At 48.0% G+C, this 20,804-nt stretch overlaps 1 protein-coding gene across 1 annotated transcript in view; it reads right to left on the bottom strand.

The window, feature by feature from the left end:
- Positions 1–20,804, bottom strand: part of NSFL1C (NSFL1 cofactor) — a 52,296-nt gene that overhangs the window by 19,624 nt on the left and 11,868 nt on the right. The gene's annotated exons all lie outside the window — the stretch shown is intronic.

Below are 20,804 nucleotides of genomic sequence, written 5' to 3'. Positions count from 1 at the left end.
GTTGTAGACAATACCAGGGTCAAAGACTAGAAAGGCAGTTAGAGAGTGCCAGTCGGGATACAAACATACATTCGAGCTGCCTTTGCCGACTATGGATCTAAATCTCTCACACTAACCCTTGCATCACACCCTAAAAAGTGACCCTGTCAAGTTTTAAAGGAAAAAGAAAAAATACTTAGGCTACATTCACATGTAGGCATTTTGGGGCGTTTTTTTCAATTCTAAGGATCAGCTCAAAAAAAAAAAAAAAAAACGCTCAACAAGACAATGGCCCCTGTTCACATCTGAGCATTTCGACGCCTTGAGCAAAACGCCCGATGCTCCAAAAAGTACATGAGCTTCTTTTTGGGCAGATTACAGGCTTTTTGTTAGATGTCAAAACGCCTGGACAAAAAAGCGCCTGGACAAAAAAAACGTTGTGAGAGCTTAAAGGGGCAAAATACACTAAACCTTGTTTACAATCTAAGCAAAATCCCCTGACTAGATTACTTGGTCACTGATGTGATGAAATCACTGGTTCCTCCATTTCTTCTGTGGGATTTTTTGTCTTCCTCTCTCCCCCCCGCCCCCCCACTTTTTGGACCATCTGGCGTTTACCCGTCTCAGCCCCGGATCAGGCGTATACCCACACAGTGCACCTAGCGACAGGAGATGATGCGATTTTTTTCTGCGACTTTTTGTGTTTTTAACAAGTATCAGAATCTCAGATTTTTGAAAACTTTTGAGGGACTTTATTGGTGTGTTTCCTTATCCTTATGTGATTTGTTGAATTCAAACTAGTCCTTATTTACAGAAAATGTACACCAAGCTCCTGAAGAGTGGATGATAATCCCACGAAACGTGTAGAGCCATTAAATATGAAGATTTACCAGGATATGGATTATGTATTACCTATGAAAGAGCCCTTGAGCCACTGGATGTATCCCTGCTATGTATTTGATGAGATATATATATATATATATATATATATATATATATATATATATATGCCGTTGTATGATATTTTTATCTGCTATCATATATCTATTTATTATGGTTATATGCCTAGCAATACAATTCCTTTATTATCTTTTATATGTCCATACCTGGATTGTCTGTATTTGTGCTATGAAATAAATGGATTTTTGTAAAATCTTACCGTAAAATCCTTTTCTCTTAGCTCATTGACAGACGTAGTCCTCGGTGATACACCACCTTCGGGTTATGTTGCCTCCACAGGAGCAGGACTAGACAGGAAATTAAAAAGCTCTGGCCACACCCTAGGGGCAGTCCCAGAGGGTATATCCTCTCTCTCTCTGCCTCAGCAAATCAGTTATGTGAAAAAGCGGTCTTTAGAGATTTTAACCCAACTCAAAAAACAGAGGGGCGGGGACTACGTCTGTCAATGAGCTAAGAGAAAAGGATTTTACGGTAAGATTTTACAAAAATCCATTTTTCTCTAGCGCTCATTGACAGACGTAGTCCTCGGTGATACACCACCTTCGGGACGTCCCAGAGCAGTATCACAACTGAGGGGTGGGAAAATGAAATCAAATCCCAATCTAGAAGGCCCAACCGGTGCCAACTAGAAGTTTACAATGCTCATCCTTAATGATGAGACTCAACAAAAAAGAGAAAAAAAATTTATTTTTTTTTTTTTTTTTTCAAACCGAAAAAAACCCTCGAGGTAGACCACCGGTCTCCTCGAATTGCGGCCTGCAAAACCTTGCGGCCAAATGAGGCATCCGCCGATGCCGTCACATCAATTTTATAGAATTTTGTAAAGGTATGTACCGACGACCAAGTGGCCGCCTTACATACCTGGACCACTGACGCCTGATGGCGAAAGGCCCAGGAAGTACTGAGCGCTCGAGTGGAGTGCGCCCTAACAGGGAACGGAGGACTCTGACCCTTAATAGAATAAGCCTGTACCACCGTTTGTCTAATCCATTTGGCAATGGTCGCGGCAGATGCAGGCAAACCCTTTCTGGGGCCATCCGTGATCACAAAAAGTGAATCCGTCTTACGGAAAGATTCCGTAGCTTTCAGGTATACCCTGATTGCCCGAACCACATCTAAGGAATGCAACGCATGTTCCCGATGATGCTTGGGCTGAGGACACAAGGAAGGTAGTACAATATCTTCATTCAGATGAAAATCTGAAACCACCTTAGGAAGAAAAGATGGCTTAGGATGAAGTACTACCTTATCCCTATGAATCACTAGGTATGGGGACTGGCATGATAATGCAGCCAGTTCTGACACCCTGCGAGCAGAAGTAATAGCCACCAAGAAGGCCACCTTCTGGGATAAAGTAAGCAAGGGAATCTCCCTGATGTTTTCAAAGGGAGGTTTCTGTAGAACCGACAAAACCAAATTAAGATCCCAGGGCGGTAAGGGCGCGCGGACTGGAGGAGCCAGGTGCCGCACCCCCTGGATGAAATTCCGCACCAAGGATTTGGTAGCTAAAGGCTTCTGAAAGAAGATTGCTAATGCTGAAACTTGACCCTTGATGGTGCTCAAGGCTAGCTTCTGCTCAACCCCTTGTTGCAAAAAGGCCAATATTCGAGACACCGAATAGGTACGTGGAGGAAATCCTAAAGATTCGCACCACGCAATATAAGTCTTCCATGTGTGATAATAGACTTTGCTGGAAGTCGCTTTCCTTGCTTTAATAAGGGTAGGAATGACTGAAGTAGACAAACCTCTGTCCTTCAGTACTTGGGTCTCAATGGCCAGGCCATTAAAACCAGCGACTGTAAAGCACGATGGTAAATTGGTCCTTGAGACCACAGACACTCCCTGAGACGAAGTTCCCACGGAACGTCTGCGACTAACATGTCCAAGTCGGCCAGGCCGGCTTGAGGAGGCCAGCCTAGAATTTCTAGGACCACTGGCGCTGATTGGATCTGAACCAGGCGTCCCTAGAGCTATCTGGCCCCGACCATCCGAGAAAGTCTGGTCGTTTTCTGTTCCCACACATTTATCAGATACCTGATAGTTATCAGGAAAGGTGATCTTTTCTGGTTGAACCTCAGGGACCGAAGTCACCCGACTAGAGGCTACTTGGCCTATCTGGTCAACCAGATCCGATTCCTGTGAGGTATCGGGACTAATCTTAGGAAAAGGTAAAGGAAAAGATCTATTCAGGGAACGGTAACTACCGCTTCCTGTAGTACTTAAATGTTGGAAGGGAAGAATCGCACCGGTAGTAGTGGTTGATGCTCGATCTAATGTCCTGAATACCGGTGAAAACGTCCCCCCACCCTGAAACCGGGTGGGGGCGCACCTTCAGGCTGTGTACTCCTTTGCTTCGGGTTTGGCTGGGTTGGTCCTCTGCTTGTCCGACCAGCCCTTCTTGAACCCTCCTGGAGGAGTCTTGCCTTTCCCGCTAGTACCAGCCGGGCGCCCTTTATGGGCGGTAAAGAAAGGTCCTCGCTTGTTGCGAGGTCCCTTAGCTTTTGCAGCCTGTGGCAAAAAAGTGCTCTTGCCCCCAGTGGCATCCTTAATGATTTCATCTAGGTTGGCCCCAAATAGACGATTCCCCTGAAAAGGGAGATTGGTCAAGGTCTTTTTGGAACCTAGGTCAGCTGACCAGCATTTTAACCACAGCACACGTCTGAGGATCACCGCTAACTTAGATGCATGCCCTAATAAGGGAGTAGTGTCCAAGGCTGCGTCACAGATAAACTGTAGCCCTTGTATAATCTGTTCCATCAAATCAGATGTCTCCTGGGGAATATCTTTTCCCCTAAGATCTTGGCGTACCATTTTCGCCCATTCCGTAAGTGTCTGGGAAACTAGACCAATAACAATTACTGGTCTAAATGCTGACCCTATCAGAGAGAAGATGGTGCGGGACTCTGCTTCTATCTTTCGATCCACCGGATCCTTAAAGGACGAAGTGTCCTCCACTGGAATAACCGTGGCTTTATTCAGCCTGGAAATAGGCGGATCCACGACTGGTGGTACCGTCCATTTCTTAATGATGGATTCCTCAAACGGATAGCGTCTAGCAATACGCTTGGAAATAGTAAAGGTACGTTTAGAATGCTCCCATTCTCCTTTAATCTGATTACCAAAACATTTAGGTACAGGAAAAGCCTTCGCCGTCTTGATGGGCTTATTAGTACCAAAAGGCATCTCTGTTTCAGTTGCCTCTGCCGGTAAAGCCTCAAGTTTTAAGGTTTCCTGCACTGCCACAACTAGTGCGTCCACCAATGCTTCTTCCTGAATTATAGCAAGAGAAGAAGCGTCCTCCTCACTGTCTGAGGGGGCTTTACCTGGGATAACAGCCCTTGCAGAGGAACCTGCAACTGCCGTGACCATCTCTGAATCTGAGTCAGAGGTGTCAGATGGTATAGGGGTAGGCGGGGGTCGCTTCCTTGACCCCCGTCCCTGACAGGCCGCCTCCACCCGAGCCACCATAGACTCCAAAATTGCTGTAAATGACTCTATACTCTGTGCACCGGCGGGTCCCGTGGCCCCCTCGAGGGAAACAGGTGGGGGAATATGTGTGGCAGGGTCCATGATAATTCCAGTCACTTCTTGGATAATATAATTCAAAAGTAAAGAAAAAACTTTTTTTTTTTTTTTTTTTTTTTCTTTTTCTGACCCCCAGCGCCACAAAAAGCCCCTTAGTGTTACCTGCTAGGGATCCCTATCGATCGAGAGAGAGAGAGAGATAGACCCCCAGGCTCACCACTTGATGCTCAGAGTTTAACTGCAACAGGTTACAGCGCTGTCTTGACAAACAGGAAGTCTTTTGGCTGGCTGCCCAGGAAGAAAGGAGGCGGCTCCGCCCCTCTGCACGCCTTCCGGCGCCTCCCCCAAGCTCCACGAGGTGTTTGGATCACCTCAAACATGGCCGCCCCCATGCTGGAGACACGAGGCTACGCCAAAATGGCGGCTCGTGCGATCCAAAAAAAAAAAAATGGCGGCGGCCTGTACTGAATAGCGGTGTGCTGCAGGGCACACAACACTCTCTCTGCATGGGGATATGGCGTGGTTGGCGGTACCGGCCCTGGCGGACCGCATGGCCGTTCGGGAGGCCTGCTAATAGCTGGAGATCTGATTTGGAAGGCAATCTACATGTCCGTGGCTTCTGACTGGTAGGTAGCTTATACTTAACCCATAAGATTCCCAGAATGCCACAGATTACATCTTTTAAACCTGTATACAATTAGATTGTTAGCTCCCAAAAACCAAGCCTCCTGGCTTTTTGCACACATAAAATCACACTCAAAGTAGGAGGATCTGTGACATGTTATAGGATAGAAAGGGACTCTTTCTTACCATACAGAGAGGGGCCCGCGTTCACCACAAAACCCGTCAGGGAAAAAGGGGGAACATACTACTCACCATGCCGGAACCAGGCGGGCACCAACTCCTGACAGTACCCCTCTCCACCGGGGCGGGAGGGCTGTCGACCGATACGGACGCCGTGACTCATGGTCTTTGGCGTTTCAGCGAGACGTTTAACTCGCGGGTTCAGTCCCTTAATGGGACTTTGTCGCGGCCGACCCAGCGCGGAGCTATGGCCTGCACGCGCTCGTAGGCTGAACTGGGGTGACCACCGGATCTCAACATCCAGCCCGTCGCCCAGTTCAGCTTTCTTGCTTGAAGATCTCATAGGAACACTGGAGAAAAAAAGCTGTCTAAAAAATCCTTTAAAAAAAAAAAAAAATTCTTGCCAGGACCTAAGATCCCAGCAAGGTATCTAGGTCCTTACTCCTAACTAGACAGAAAATAACTGATTTGCTGAGGCAGAGAGAGAGAGAGGATATACCCTCTGGGACTGCCCCTAGGGTGTGGCCAGAGCTTTTTAATTTCCTGTCTAGTCCTGCTCCTGTGGAGGCAACATAACCCGAAGGTGCTGTATCACCGAGGACTACGTCTGTCAATGAGCGCTAGAGAAATGTAGATTTTATTTACGGACTATTGCTGCAGGATTTATTTTTACAGTGCAGCAAAAAAATAAATGAATATATTGAAACTACTTTATTTCCATTTGGAGATTTGTAACAGCAACCTACCTCATTTAAAGTCCCGCTATCCCCATGCCCCCTTTTTGTACACAATATTAGGGATGGAGATGGTTTTGCTGTGATGCTTCAGATCATTTCCTATTTATTCTTTACACAAAATCCCAATATGTTATTCCTTAGGCACCTTTCACAAAATTGGACCGAGTGGGTCTGCCTGTTTGTTTTCCAGGCAGACCCAGTCAGGCCACCCATTCTCCTCTACGGTGTCCATATCCCCTTATAGCAGGGATGGGGAACCTATGTCCCGGGGGCCGTATGCGGCCCTTGAAGTCATTTGGTCCGGCAGTACCTACAGCACAGTACCAGCCTGAATCAGCAATACCCACAGCAGTACCAGCCTGAGCCAGGAGTACCCACAGCACAGTACAAGCCAGCAGTACCAGCCTGAGCCAGCAGTACCCACAAGCAGTACCCGCCAGCATTACCCGCCAGCAGTTCTTTTCAAAACTTATCACCACAAAGTCAACTGCGCTCCAGACTGACCGACACAAACCTGGAAAACCAGTTGCGAGTAGCAACATCATCAATACCAGCTAACATCACACACCTCACCAAAGAGAAGCAGTTGCAGCCATCACATTAGGGATGAGTTAATTAAAATGTTTGACCAAATATAACAGGCACATTAAGTTGATAATTTTGTACGGCCCCCGAATGGTTTTATAAATACCCAAATGGCCCTTCGCAGAAAAAAGGTTCACCACCCCTGCCTTACAGTGATGTGTCAGCGGACACCCGCCTGGCTTCCGATCTGACAAGACCTGCTGAAAACAGACGGATGGTGATACGTTTGTCATCCATCCAGCGGGTCAGATAAAATCAGACAGGCTGTCAGTTTTTCAGTTTTCATCCGATCTCCCCATAGAGGAGAGCTGGACTCTGACAGGTCCATCTCTGCACAGTGAGTTGAGGCGAACCGGTCAACTGCCTGCTCATTGGGGATTGACGGAGTGATCCCCGTTGAGCAAGTGGTGTCCGCCCAATTTGATCTGCTCCGTGTGAAATGGGCCTTAAAAAGTAGAACTATGGGCAAAATCTTTTGCCAAATTTTTTTTTTTTTCCCCGTGACCCATTGAGGAGATATGCCTTCACTTCCTGTCCCATAACAAAAAGAAGAAGTGAGAGGAAATTCCTGCAATATAAAGGGAATTTTTTGAGGGACCCCCAGATCGCCAGAACTAGTGTCCCCATTGGAAGATTCCCCTTCCATTACATTTCTGGGGACAGATGTCTTACTTTGACTTTTAACCACTTGCCGACCGCCGCAAGTACATATACTGCGGCAGTCAGCCCCTCACAGGCAAAGTGACGTATGAGTACGTCACTAGCCTGTGAGGCTCGGGGGGGGGAGCGAGCACCCGCTCGGTCACGGAACCCCCCGCGCGCGCCCGGCGGACCCGATGTCCGATCTCGCGATCATCACACAGTTAGAAACACGCCCCTAAGGGGACACACCACCCCTCCCTCAAAAAAGTTAACCCCTTCACTGCCAGTGTCATTTTACAGTAACAGTGCATATGTACAGCACTGATTACTGTAGTAATATCACTGGTAACCCCAAAAATATCAGTCAAGGGGGTCCGATCTGTCCACCGCAATGTCGCAGTCCCACCAAAAAAAAAAAATCGCAGATCACCGACATTTCGCGTTAAAAAAAATAAAAAAGACAAAAATCTTTCCCTTAGTTAGTAAACGCAATAACTTTTGCGCAAACCATTTAAAATATGCTTTTTGCGATGTTTTTTTTTACCAAAAATATGTAGCATAAAACAAATTGGCCTAAAATGTTAAAAAAAATGTGAAAAATATTGTTATTTTTGCAAAATTTACGCTCTTTGTTTATAGCGCATAAAAAAAAAAAAAAAAAAAAAAAAAAAAAAAAAAAAAAAAAAAAATCGCACAGGTGATCAAATACCACCAAAAGAAAGCTCTGTTTGTGGGGAAAAAAAAAAAAACGTCAAATCCGTTTAGGTAAAGCGTCCCACGACCGCGCAATTGTCCGTTAAAGTCATGCAGTGCCGAATCGCAAAATAGGCCCTGGTTAGGAAGGGGGTAAAATCTTCCGGGGCTTAAGTGGTTAATGATAATGGTAAACAGGACAACTAGAGAGGATGAATCTCCCTGGGGGGGGGGCACAGACAGCAATAAAAACTGACATGTTCTAATCCCTCTCCCCTCTAGCCAAAACTAAAAAAAATTGAATTTTTGTAAAATCTTACCGTAAAATTCCTTTCTCTGAGTCCTGACAGTCGCCGCCCACTCACAAGTCTTCCCCAATGGGTATTGACCTTTGCTCCGTAGGAGTAGCTAGGCAACAAGAATTGATAATACAAAGCTTTTAACATAGGCACACCCCTAGGGGCTGTCCCCTCAGTCAATACCTCCCTGCACCAGCATTCCCAACTCAGTTTGGTAGCATAGCAGTAAGAGTACACAAAAACCCCAAAAGAGGGGCGGGGGGCGGCGACTGTCGGAGGACTCAGAGAAAGGAATTTTTACGGTAAGATTTTACAAAAATTCAGTTCTCTTACGTCCTCCGACAGTCGCCGCCCACTCACAAGTCTTCACCAATGGGATGTCCCAAAGCAGTGTAGACCTGAGGGGTGGGAGACGCAACCATAGAAAGGCAACGCAGTACCCACATCAGAGAAAGGAACCTTACCACAGTAAGAGAACCAACTGGGCAACAGGAAAGAAAAAACGTGCTCAACAGGAGCAACAACCCAGGAAAAACAAGTAACCCAGGGTTAAAACACCCCAACAACCAAGGGCCCATGAAAACAAGGGTCCCTAGGAGACTGCCGCACTGAGAACTTTACGGCCAAAGGAGGCATCCGCCGATGCCTGAACACCCACCTTATAGAATTTTGAGAAGGTGTGAACGGACCGGACGACCAAGTCGCCGCCTTACACACCTGGGCCACAGAAGCCAGATGTCGGTAAGCCCAAGACATACTCAAAGACCTGGTAGAGTGCGCCTTCACAGGGAAGGGAGGAACCTTCCCCTTCAAGGCATAGGCTTGTTCAATGATCTGTCTGATCAATTTGGCGATGGTCGCAGCCGACGCCGCCATGCCCTTCCGAGGTCCCTCAGGAAGGACAAAGAGGGAATCCGACTTGTGAAAAGATTTAGTGGACGACAGGTAAACTCTGATCGCCCGAACAACATCCAAGGAATGCAAGGCAACCTCCTTCGGATGCTTAGGCTTCGCGCAGAGCGAAGGCAAGACAATGTCTTCATTCAGGTGAAATTCCGATATCCTTTTCGGAAGAAAAGTTGGGTAGGCCGCAGGACCACCTTATCCTTGTGGACCACCAGGTAGGGAGAATTGCAGGACAAAGCTGCCAGCTCCGACACCCTGCGAGCCGAAGTGATCGCCACCAAAAAGGCAACCTTCTTGGACAATAGAGACAACGAGATCTCCCTGATCTTTTCAAAGGGAGCCTGTTGCAACACGGACAGAACCAAGTTCAAGTCCCATGGAGGTAAAGGTTCCCTCCTAGGAGGGGCCAAATGTCGCACCCCCTGAACAAAGGTGCTAACCAATGAATTAGACGCCACAGGGCGTTGAAAGAGAACGGCCAGCACAGAAATCTGACCCTTAATCGTGGCCAACGCCAAACGCTGCTCCACGCCCGTTTGAAGGAAGCCAACACCCTCGACACAGTATGAGCGAGGGGAATACGCTTTCCAAGTACGGTAGTAAATCTTCCCCGAAGAGGCTTTTCTAGCCTTGATCAAAGTGGGAATGACCTCAGGGGAGAGACCCCTATCCTTCAGGACCTGGCTTTCAACAGCCAGGCCGTTAAAGCCAGCGACTGTAAAGCAGGATGGAATATCGGCCCTTGAGACAGGAGATCTTCTTGAAGTGGCAGACGCCACGGAGCGTCGACCGCCAGATTTACGAGGTCTGCGTACCAGGACCGGCGAGGCCAGTCCGGCGCTACCAGAATCACCGTGTGCGGTTCCGAGGCTAACCTGCGAAGAAGCCTGGACAGCAGCTGAATCAGCGGAAAGGCATACATCAGACGATACTGATGCCAGGGCGCCACTAACGCGTCTGAGGCATCTGCCCGAGGATCGCGCGTCCTTGCCACGAACCTTTCCACCTTGTTGTTCAGACGAGACGCGAACAGGTCCACATCTGGGGAACCCCACTTCGCGCACAACATCCGGGTGAAGGGACCATTCTCCCTGGTCCAGGGTCTGGCGACTCAGATAGTCCGCCTGCCAGTTCTCCACTCCCGGAATGTGAACTGCCGTTATCGCCGGGACGTGCGTCTCGGCCCAAGACAGAATGTCGGCTACTTCCCGAGCCGCTCGGGCACTCCTGGTGCCCCCTTGGTGGTTGATGTAAGCCACCGCGGTGGCATTGTCCGTCTGAACCCGAACCGGACGGCCCCGAAGCCGGTCCGTCCATCTCAGAAGGCAAAGCTTTATCGCTCTCAATTCCAGGATGTTGATCGGGAGGGAGGACTCCTCCTCCGACCAAGTTCCCTGGGCGGACAGAACGCCCAGAACACCACCCCAGCCCGACAGGCTGGCATCCGTGGTAAGCACCGTCCACGACAATGGATGAAAAGACTTGCCCCCCGACACCGTCGGGGACTGGAGCCACCACAGAAGATCCCTTCTGGTGTCGTGGCTCAACGAGATCCGCAGATCCAGGGATTGCGGCCGCCCGTCCCACTCGGTCAGAATCTCCGCCTGGAGACCCCGCGTGTGAAACTGGGCAAAAGGGATCGCCTTGAAAGACGAGACCCTTAGACCTAGACATCTCATGCATGTCCGGAGAGACGAGTGCCGGTTGTCCCTGAGGGACCTGACCTCGTCCTGAAGAGTCCGAAGCTTGTCCTCCGGCAGGAAGACCTTCGCTTGGACAGAGTCCAGAATCATTCCCAGATAGGAAAGGCGAGCCGAAGGACACAGAGTCGACTTCGGAATGTTTATGGTCCAACCGAACTCCTGCAGAGTCCGCATCGTGGTGGACAGGTCGGTCACCAGGCTCTGACAGGCGTTCGACCGTATCAGGATATTGTCCAGATACCCCAAGACAGCAATGCCCTGTGCTCGCAACAGGGCCAGAACCGGCGCCAGCACTTTGGTAAAAACCTGCGGAGCCGAAGCGAGACCGAAAGGTAACGCCACGAATTGGTAGTGATCCTCCACAATGGCGAATCGAAGGTACCTCTGGTGACCCTCGAAAATGGGGATGTGTAGGTACGCATCCTTCAGATCGATGGAGGCCAAGAATTCCCCCGGACTCAGGGCAGCCACCACTGAGCGCAGGGATTCCATGCGAAACTTGCGAACCCGCACAAAGCGGTTCAGAGCTTTCAAGTCCAGAATCGGACGCACTTTGCCCTCCTTTCTGGGCACAGTGAAAAGATTGGAGTAAAACCCCCGAAATCTGTCCCAATGAGGCACCGGAAACCACCACCCCCTGGGCCCGCAGGTCCCGCACCGCCAGGTGCAAATCCTGCAAGCGCTCCGGAGACAGCTGAAGATTTGAGGGAAAAAAATCTGCCCACCGGCCGAGAGAGAAATTCGATCTTGTAACCAGATCGAACGATTTCCTGAACCCACCTGTCCCGAACGCGGGCCAGCCAAGGTTGTAGGAAACCGCGCAGACGTCCCCCCACCCCAGAAACGGGTGAGGGCGCCCCTTCAGGCGAAAGTGGTATGGGAAGTCGAACCGGACTGGCCGGACTTCTGCTTCCCTGCCCACGGCTTCTTCTGGGAGCCTTGGCCCTTGAAGGGCTTGCCCTTGGACTGCGACCGAAAGGCACGAAAGGACCCCTGAGAGGGCCTAGATGAGGAATTCCGATTTCCACGGAAAGACTTATGCTTGAAAGACTGGGACAGGAGAGTACTCTTGCCTCCCGTAACCCCTTGTATCAGGGTATCCAAAGCCTCGCCAAAAAGGCGAGACCCCGCGTATGGAAAATCCGCCAGCGTCTTGCGAGAAGATTGGTCGACCGACCAATTCTTCAGCCAAATCAGACGATGGTTCAGTACCGCCACGCTGGACAGGCGCGCAGCCAAGGGAGCCAAATTCAAGTCCGCATCACACAAGTACATGACACCCTGATGGATCTGGTCCACCATAGCCAACGTGGTAGGCGGAGCGGAATCAGCCGCCAAGGTGCGCCTGAGCATCTTGGTCCAATCAGCAACAGCCTGTGCCGCCATAATGGAAGCAAAAATAGGCTTCAGCATAGAACCAGCCACCATATAAGCATGACGGCAAGAGACTATTCTCCTGTCCGTAGGGTCCCGGAAAACCGGGGTATCCTGGGAGGGCACCGCAGTAGCTTTGTTCAAAACGGCTAGCGCGTGATCCACCGGAGGCGCCACAAACCAACGCTCGTCGGTGGCAGGCGCAAACGGATAAAGTAATTTAAACTTATTCGGCACAGTAAAAGGCTTCTTTAAATTGCGCCACTGTTCATTAACCGTATGGTGAAATTCAGCAGGGCAGGGAAAAACCTGCGCTGATTTGCGAGCCCTCTGTGTTCCGAAAGCAGACATCCTAGCAGGAGGAGTAGGCTCATCCTCCAGGTGCAAGGCGTCCTTTATGGAAGCAATCAGCTCATTCATGAGTGCAAGCTCTTCAGGGGAGCCAGGGGGGAGAAACATCAACCCCCTCCACCTCAGGCTCTCCCTCGGACTCCACAACGTCCAAAGATGAGCAGGACCCTGAGAAGGGTACACCAGCCACATCGCCCTCTGAATCAGAGGAAATGGATAACCTTGCCCTTTTTGCGGATCGTTCAGCCAGCAGCATCTGCACCTGAGACACCAAGGAAGCCACTACAGTGGTCAGATCGGCCCCTTCGGAGGGTGCAGCAGCCCCCTGGTCCCCCACCAGGGCGGGGGGAAACTTGCTATCCTGAGAATCCATGCCCCAGTACAGAGAAAACAATAAAGGTACTGGCCCTTTAAAACCATGGCGAGCGCAGCCCACCGCACACTGCTGTATGCACTGACCCCGCAGGGATAGACAATACTGAGCAAGGAATGACAGGACAGAAAGGTAAAAACCTGGAGAGAGCACACCAGACCGCTGCCACCGATCGCTGTTCCCGGGGAAAGAGGAAGTGATGCAATGCTGACTGATTGATATAGCCTATGGAAGGCTCCAGCAAAATGGCCGCTCGGCAGAGGGAAAAAGGCTACAATAAAATGGCGCCGCCATGTGCATGAGCAGTATCGCCCGCCAAAATGGCGGCGAATGGCGCCAAAACGCAGCACTGCATAGAGACAGGGCCGGTCACAGTATATAGGCAAATAAAATGGCGGATCGCCGCAGCGACCGCCGCATACACAAACTGCACCCAGAGCATAAGAAACAGCAGAGCAGGATGGCCCCCCCTCGCAGCCCACAGGCATGCAGCCACACAGGGATCTGACAGGGAGCCCGCAGTTACACAGACATGGAGGGTAATACATAGCCACAGACTGACACCCATACAGAAGGTCCCCACACAGAAGGTGCTTACCGTACCAGATTGCGTGGGGAGCAGTCTCCAGCGACAAACCGCTATCAGGGCAGACAGGGAGTGCCGCAGCCAGGACGCTTGTGGACCGCAGTCATGGCGTCCAGTGAGGTAGCCACCTCACAGGCAGCATCCCTGCAGCGAACAGGGATGGGTCGTTCAATGTGCCAGGGTAAAACCTAAGCTGAACGCTCGATGGCAGGCTGGGGATCCATCTGGCTCTCAGCCCTGGGATGCAGGGCGGCCAGTCCGAGACCCAGCTCCGCATGATGATTCTTCATCAGAAGATCCCTAAACTAAGGCTGACAAAATAACAGCTAGCAAGGAAAAGAGAAAAATACTTGAAATAAAATCAAAGAAAGGGTAGAAGGCTGAGACTGAGCCCCAGCACAGGATAGCCAGCTACTCCTAAGCTAGGCAAAGTCAAACTGGGTTGGGAATGCTGGTGCAGGGAGGTATTGACTGAGGGGACAGCCCCTAGGAGTGTGTCTATGTTAAAAGCTTTGTATTAACAATTCTTGTTGCCTAGCTACTCCTACGGAGCAAAGGTCAATACCCATTGGTGAAGACTTGTGAGTGGGCGGCGACTGTCGGAGGACGTAAGAGAAACAATTTTTTTTACAAAAAGAATTTAGAGCAACAGAACAGACAATTAACACGGATTACAACCGTAATCAACTGTGCCTTCCATAGTATGAGTAATAGACAGATCATGAAGAGATCTGTCTGCATAGTAAATAGCGCAATCAAAATAGTGTGGGAGTGGCAATAGCAATGAAGTACATGGTTGTTCACACCAACAGGAGGTGGTCAGTCGCCCCTCAGCTTAGTTATCCGAGTCCTATGGTGCCAAGGTAAGAGGGCTAGATACCCAACTGCCCACAGCTTATCAAAAAGGTGTGGGCATTTTCATAGTTCAAAGGTGAGTTTGTACAGAGGTAGGGCATTATTAACCAGCTGTAGCCAAGTATGTATGGAGGGTCGTGACGGTCCCTTCCAACATAATAGGATAGTCTTTTTGGCATAGGAATACAGTATACGTAACATCTTTCTAACATGGATAGGGAGAGATAGGTAAACAAAATGCAAAACAAACACATTTTTAGGGTGAAGGATATTGGGAATCCCTAACACAGTAGATAAAAATCCACCAATTTCAGACCAAAAGTCCGAAATCACCGGACAGGACCAGAAGCAGTGCATAAAATCAGCCTCATTTCCACAACCTCTAAAGCATTCAGGGGAGCTGCGTAGTTCCATTCTATGCAAGCGTTCTTGGGTGATGTGACTATGATAAAAAAAAAAAATATATATATTTGTATAATTTTGTCCTTCGAAGCTGTTACAGTGTTTTTATAGGTATCCACAAATTCCTCCCACTCATCCTCAGAAAATTGGATATCCAAACTAGACCAACGGTGCTTGGCTGCTATGAATTTAGGGTTAGAGTGAGTCAGCAGAGTAGTAACTAGATATCAGTTTAGTAGACTCCGTGGACCTGAGAAGGTTCTCCAGTGGGGGTAAGGAGTTGATGCAGCATGGGATTATACCAGAGTGGATTATTAGGAGAGGTATCCCAGGAACCCTTAGAAAATTGGGACACTACAGGTCCCTCTCAAAAAATTAGCATATTGTGATAAAGTTCATTATTTTCTGTAATGTACTGATAAACATTAGACTTTCATATATTTTAGATTCATTACACACAACTGAAGTAGTGAAAGCCTTTTATTGTTTTAATATTGATGATTTTGGCATACAGCTCATGAAAACCCCAAATTCCTATCAAAAAATTAGCATATTTCATCCGACCAATAAAAGAAAAGTGTTTTTAATATAAAAAAAGTCAACCTTCAAATAATTATGTTCAGTTATGCACTCAATACTTGGTCGGGAATCCTTTTGCAGAAATGACTGCTTCAATGCGGCGTGGCATGGAGGCAATCAGCCTGTGGCACTGCTGAGGTGTTATGGAGGCCCAGGATGCTTCAATAGCGGCCTTGAGCTCATCCAGAGTGTTGGGTCTTGCGTCTCTCAACTTTCTCTTCACAACATCCCACAGATTCTCTATGGGGTTCAGGTCAGGAGAGTTGGCAGGCCAATTGAGCACAGTAATACCATGGTCAGTAAACCATTTACCAGTGGTTTTGGCACTGTGAGCAGGTGCCAGGTCGTGCTGAAAAATGAAATCTTCATCTCCATAAAGCTTTTCAGCAGATGGAAGCATGAAGTGCTCCAAAATCTCCTGATAGCTAGCTGCATTGACCCTGCCCTTGATAAAACACAGTGGACCAACACCAGCAGCTGACATGGCACCCCAGACCATCACTGACTGTGGGTACTTGACACTGGGGAGAGGGAAATGCCAAAATGCCTCAAGTCCAGTCTTCCTCAGGGTCCGGTCACCTCTTCTCGTTGTGCAGCGTTTTCTGCCACACTTTTTCCTTCCCACAGACTTCCCACTGAGGTGCCTTGATACAACACTCTGGGAACAGCCTATTCATTCAGAAATTTCTTTGTGTCTTACCCTCTTGTTTGAGGGTGTCAATGATGGCCTTCTGGATAGCAGTCAGGTCGGCAGTCTTACCCATGATTGCGGTTTTGAGTAATGAACCAGGCTGGGAGTTTTTAAAAGCCTCAGGAATCTTTTGCAGGTGTTTAGTATTCAATAGTTTATTGATTTAAACACCACATTGCAGTAGTACAACATAAAATAGAAAATGTAGAAAACATAGGCAAGAATAAGGGGGTAGCCTGCGAGAAGGCACTCCGTACCCGGACAATACATAACAAAACATGACTCCAAACAGTATTAGCAACTAGGCAGTCAGTGTGAAAAATAAACAGCAAAATACATTAAAATCGCAAATGTGATAGTCCCCTCAATAGGAGATACATCAAGAGTCCAGAGGACTCACCAAGCTCCAATAAGATATCAGCCAGCAGAGGGCTCCCCCCCCCAGACACCCCCAATGGGCACAAACTGTGTCCACGAAAGGGTGAAGCCCCCCCCCCCCAGCTTCCCTCCCCAGAAGGGGAAACCAACTGGCTGCCACTAACAGTCAAATAGTATAAAGCATCCCCGGCCCATAGCAGAAAACCCAAACCAGAGTTCCGGAGCCTGAGTCAAGAATGCCCCTCCAGCAGCCAGACCCCCAAAAGAGTTAAAAAAAAAACGGAAAAGCAGAAGACCAAAAAAAGGAAAAGAAGAAGAACAGCCCACCTCGCAATGGGCAGAGAGAGAAAAAACCATGCAAGAAATTACTTTTGCAGGTGTTTAGAGTTAATTAGTTGATTCAGATGATTAGGTTAATAGCTTGTTTAGAGAACCTTTTCATGATATGCTAATTTTTTGAGATAGGAATTTTGGGTTTTCATGAGCTGTATGCCAAAATCATCAATATTAAAACAATAAAAGGCTTGCACTACTTGTGTGTAATGAATCTAAAATATATGAAAGTCTAATGTTTATCAGTACATTACAGAAAATAATGAACTTTATCAGAATATGATAATTTGAGAGGGACCTGTATGGTGGTAAAAAATGGATAATGTAATGCGCAGCATGGTTGTCCCTGGGCAGTCAGGCACCCTCCCCCCGATATACAATATTACGCAATGTTTCCAAGGAGGAGGCCATAGCGGCTTCAGTATTAGTATAGGCATTATGAGAGGAGGGGTGGAATGGCACTGCATAACTTGAGAAGTACGAGATTTTATTATTTTTTAATTTTATAATCATACTTACCTAGGTGCATGCAGCATCGGTCCGATACTGCATCTGTCCCCTGCCGACTCCAAGGGCTTGTTCACACTTGACTAAATTTATAAAGCTTAAAAAACTCCTATAGCATTAGTATGGGCGTGAAGATTCATCTCATTGAGCTTTAATGGCGTTAGACTGGCGTTTTACAAGCGGCAAGTTAAAAACGTGCAATTTCAAGCATTTGAGTGTTCAGGTGCGTTAAAACTGCCCCACATTACAGGAAATAAACTGAAGGCCCGCAACGGTCTGCCAGAGCATTTGCAAAGCTTTCTTTTCCTCTGTCTTTACACAGGAAAAGGAGGGGTACACTGACTATGACTGTATGGTTAGCAGTTCACTGGACTTGCCGCTATGGCTAACAGAGGGTGAAATTAGGGAAAGACTGGATAAACTTAACACAAACAAATCACCAGGCCCGGATGGCGTACATTTGAGAGTACTCAAAGAACTCCGTAATGTTATATCTAGACCACTATTCCTGATCTTTGCAGATAGTATTTTGACAGGGACTGTACAAGGTAACTGGAGGAAAGCAAACGCGATACCGATATTCAAAAAAAGGGCAGAGGCATATACCGGGAAATTATAAGCCGGTAAGCCTGACGTCAATAGTATGTAAACTTCTGGAGGGGACGATAAGGGACTATATCCAAGAGTTGGCTAAAGACAACAACATCATCAGCAGTGATCACCACGGGTTTACAAAAGGGCGTTCTTGTCAAACCAATCTGTATACATTCTACGAGGAGGTGAGCTGTGAACTAGATAGGGGGGTGAGACCTGTGGATGTGGTGTACCTGGATTTTGCTAAGGCGTTTGATACAGTTCCCCACAAATGCTTGATATATTAAATAAGATTTGCAGGCATCGACCACAAGGTGTGCTCTTGGATACGGACTGTTTAAAGGGGCGTATCCAAAGGGTGGTTATTAACGCGTACGCAGACTGGTCCGAGGTGGTAAGTGGGGTCTCCCCCAAGGTTCAGTCCGGGACCAATTTTGTTCAATTTATTCATAAACAGCATTGAGGATGGGATAATTCGCTCAATCTCAGTTTTTGCAGATGTCACATCATGAGGCAGAAATCTTACAGAGTGACCTGAACAAAACAGAGTGGGCAAGTACATGGCAAATTAGTTTAATGTGGAGAAGAGTAAGGTATTGCACTTGGGGACTAAAAACATTAAAGCACAATACACTTTAGGGTGGGACCACTGGGGAATCAAAAATGGAGAAAGATCTGGGAGTCTTAGTAGAAGATCAACTTAGCAATAGCATGCAATGTCAAGCGCAGCTGCCAAAGCCGGCAGAATATTAGCATGCATAAGGAAGGGGATGTATTCCAGAGATAAAACTATAATCCTTCCACTTTATAATATAAAACTCTGGTCCGACCGCATCTGGAGTATTCTGTCCAGTTCTGGTCGCCAGTCCTCAGGAGGGATGTGTTGGAGCTCAGGAGGGATGTGTTGGAGCTGGAGAGAGTCCAGAGAAGGGCAACTAAACTGATTAGGGGGTGAGGACCTTAACTATGAAGAGCGGCTGCAATCGCTCGATTTATTCTCCCTGGAGAAGAGACGTCTGAGGGGGGACAGGATAGCAATTTATAAATATCTCAATGGGGATCTCAGCTTAGAAAAAAAGCTGTTCATTCGAAGGGATTGCATGAGGACTCGAGGACATACAATGCGATTAGAGGATAAGCGCTTTAACCTCAGGCAACGCAGGGGGGTTCTTTACTGTTAGGGCTACAAGACTGTGGAATTCTCTACAACCACAATTGGTGGCAACTGCAGGGAGTATGGCTAAGTTTAAAAGACTCTGGGACGTACATCTCAAGGATCAAAACATTCAGGGGTATGGGAAATTATTACTGCCACACACACCTACACAGGTTGAACTAGATGGACTATGGTCTTTATTTAACCATAAACTGGAATGGGAGGCGTTAAAAGGCTTCAAATGCCTCCTGACTCAACATGAGGCTTCAATTTTGAAGCGATGCTAAGGCTTCATGTTTTGATAATGTTAACAGAACTGTGTGCTGTCCATTGTATCTTTTGCATAGGCGCTTGAGGGACGTTTTTAACTGAGCGACTCACTGAGGGATTGAGCCAGGTGGCAGTCCAGGCATGTGGGCTGATCCTGACCATATGGTCGCAATCTTCCCTGAGCCTGGACCAGCTCTGTGATGTCAGCAGACTTCAGCCCACTACCTGCTGAAAACAGGTTGCAGAGGTGCAAAACAAACTGCACTCCTGTGATCCACAGGAGAACATCCAAACGAGCTGTGGCTGTACGTCTTCTTTAACACTGTAGCAAAAAAACACACACGCACACACCTCAGGAGCAGGACAGGGCCCTAGAAGGTCGTTCACCCATCAGCAGGACCAGTATCTTCTCCTTTTTGCAAGGAGTAACAGGATGAGCACTGCCAGAGCCCTACAAAATAACCTGAGGGCTCGACGTCCTCTAGTGGGCTCTGTGCACACTGCCTGGCACCGTGGAGCTCAATTGGCATTGAACACCAGAATTGGCAGGTCCGCCACTGGCGCTCTGTGCTTTTCGCAGATGAGAGCAGGATCACCCTGAGCACATGTGACAGACGTGAAAGGGTCTGGAGAAGCTGTGGAGAATGTTTTGTTGCCTGTAACATTGTTCAGCATGACCGGTTTTGGTGGTGGGTCAGTGATGGTCTGGGGAGGCAAACTCATGGGAGGGACGCACAAACCTCTACAGGCTAGACAATGGCACCCTGACTACCATTAGGCATCAGGGTGAAATCCTTGGATCCATTGTCAGACCCTACACTGGAAGTGGGTCCTGGGTTTCTCCTGGTGCATGACAATGCTGAGCCTGATGCAACGAGAGTATGCAGCCAGTTCCTGGAGGAGAAGGAATTGATACAATTTAATTGCCCCCACACTCGCCTGACCTAAATCCAGTAGACCTTTGGGACATTAGATTTCAGTCCATCCAATGCTGCCAGGTTGCACCTTAGTCTGTTCAGGAGCTCAGTGATGCCCTGGTCCAGATCTGGGAGGAAATACCCCAGGAAACCTTCCGTCGTCCAATTAGGAGCATGTCCCGACGTTGTCAGGCATGCATATAAGCATGTGGGCGCCATACAAACTACTGAGTACCATTTTGGAGTTAGTGCATTGAAATTTCAGCAAAATGGACTCGCCTGCTGCATCATTTTCACTTTGATTTTTTCGGGGTGTCTTTGAATTCAGCCCTCTGTAGGGTGATAATTTTCATTTCCTTAAAACAATGTGGTATCCTTTCGTTCCTAACACATTACCCAGTCCATACCAGTATAGATCCTAACACATTACCCAGTCCATACCAGTATAGATCCGAACACATTACCCAGTCCATATCACTATAGATATCCAGCATAACATTTTTCCCCATTGAAATCTGATGTGTTTTCAAAGTGTTCTTTAATTTTTTTTTTTGAGATATAGATATTCTATATAGGGGAACTCTTTAAAAACATTTTCAGGTGCT

The sequence above is a fragment of the Pelophylax lessonae genome, assembly GCF_965119305.1.
Source record: "Pelophylax lessonae genome assembly, chromosome: 11".
Lineage (NCBI taxonomy): Eukaryota > Metazoa > Chordata > Amphibia > Anura > Ranidae > Pelophylax > Pelophylax lessonae.
The sequence above is the reverse complement of the archived record's forward strand: the minus strand, read 5'-3'. Positions and strand labels throughout refer to the sequence as shown.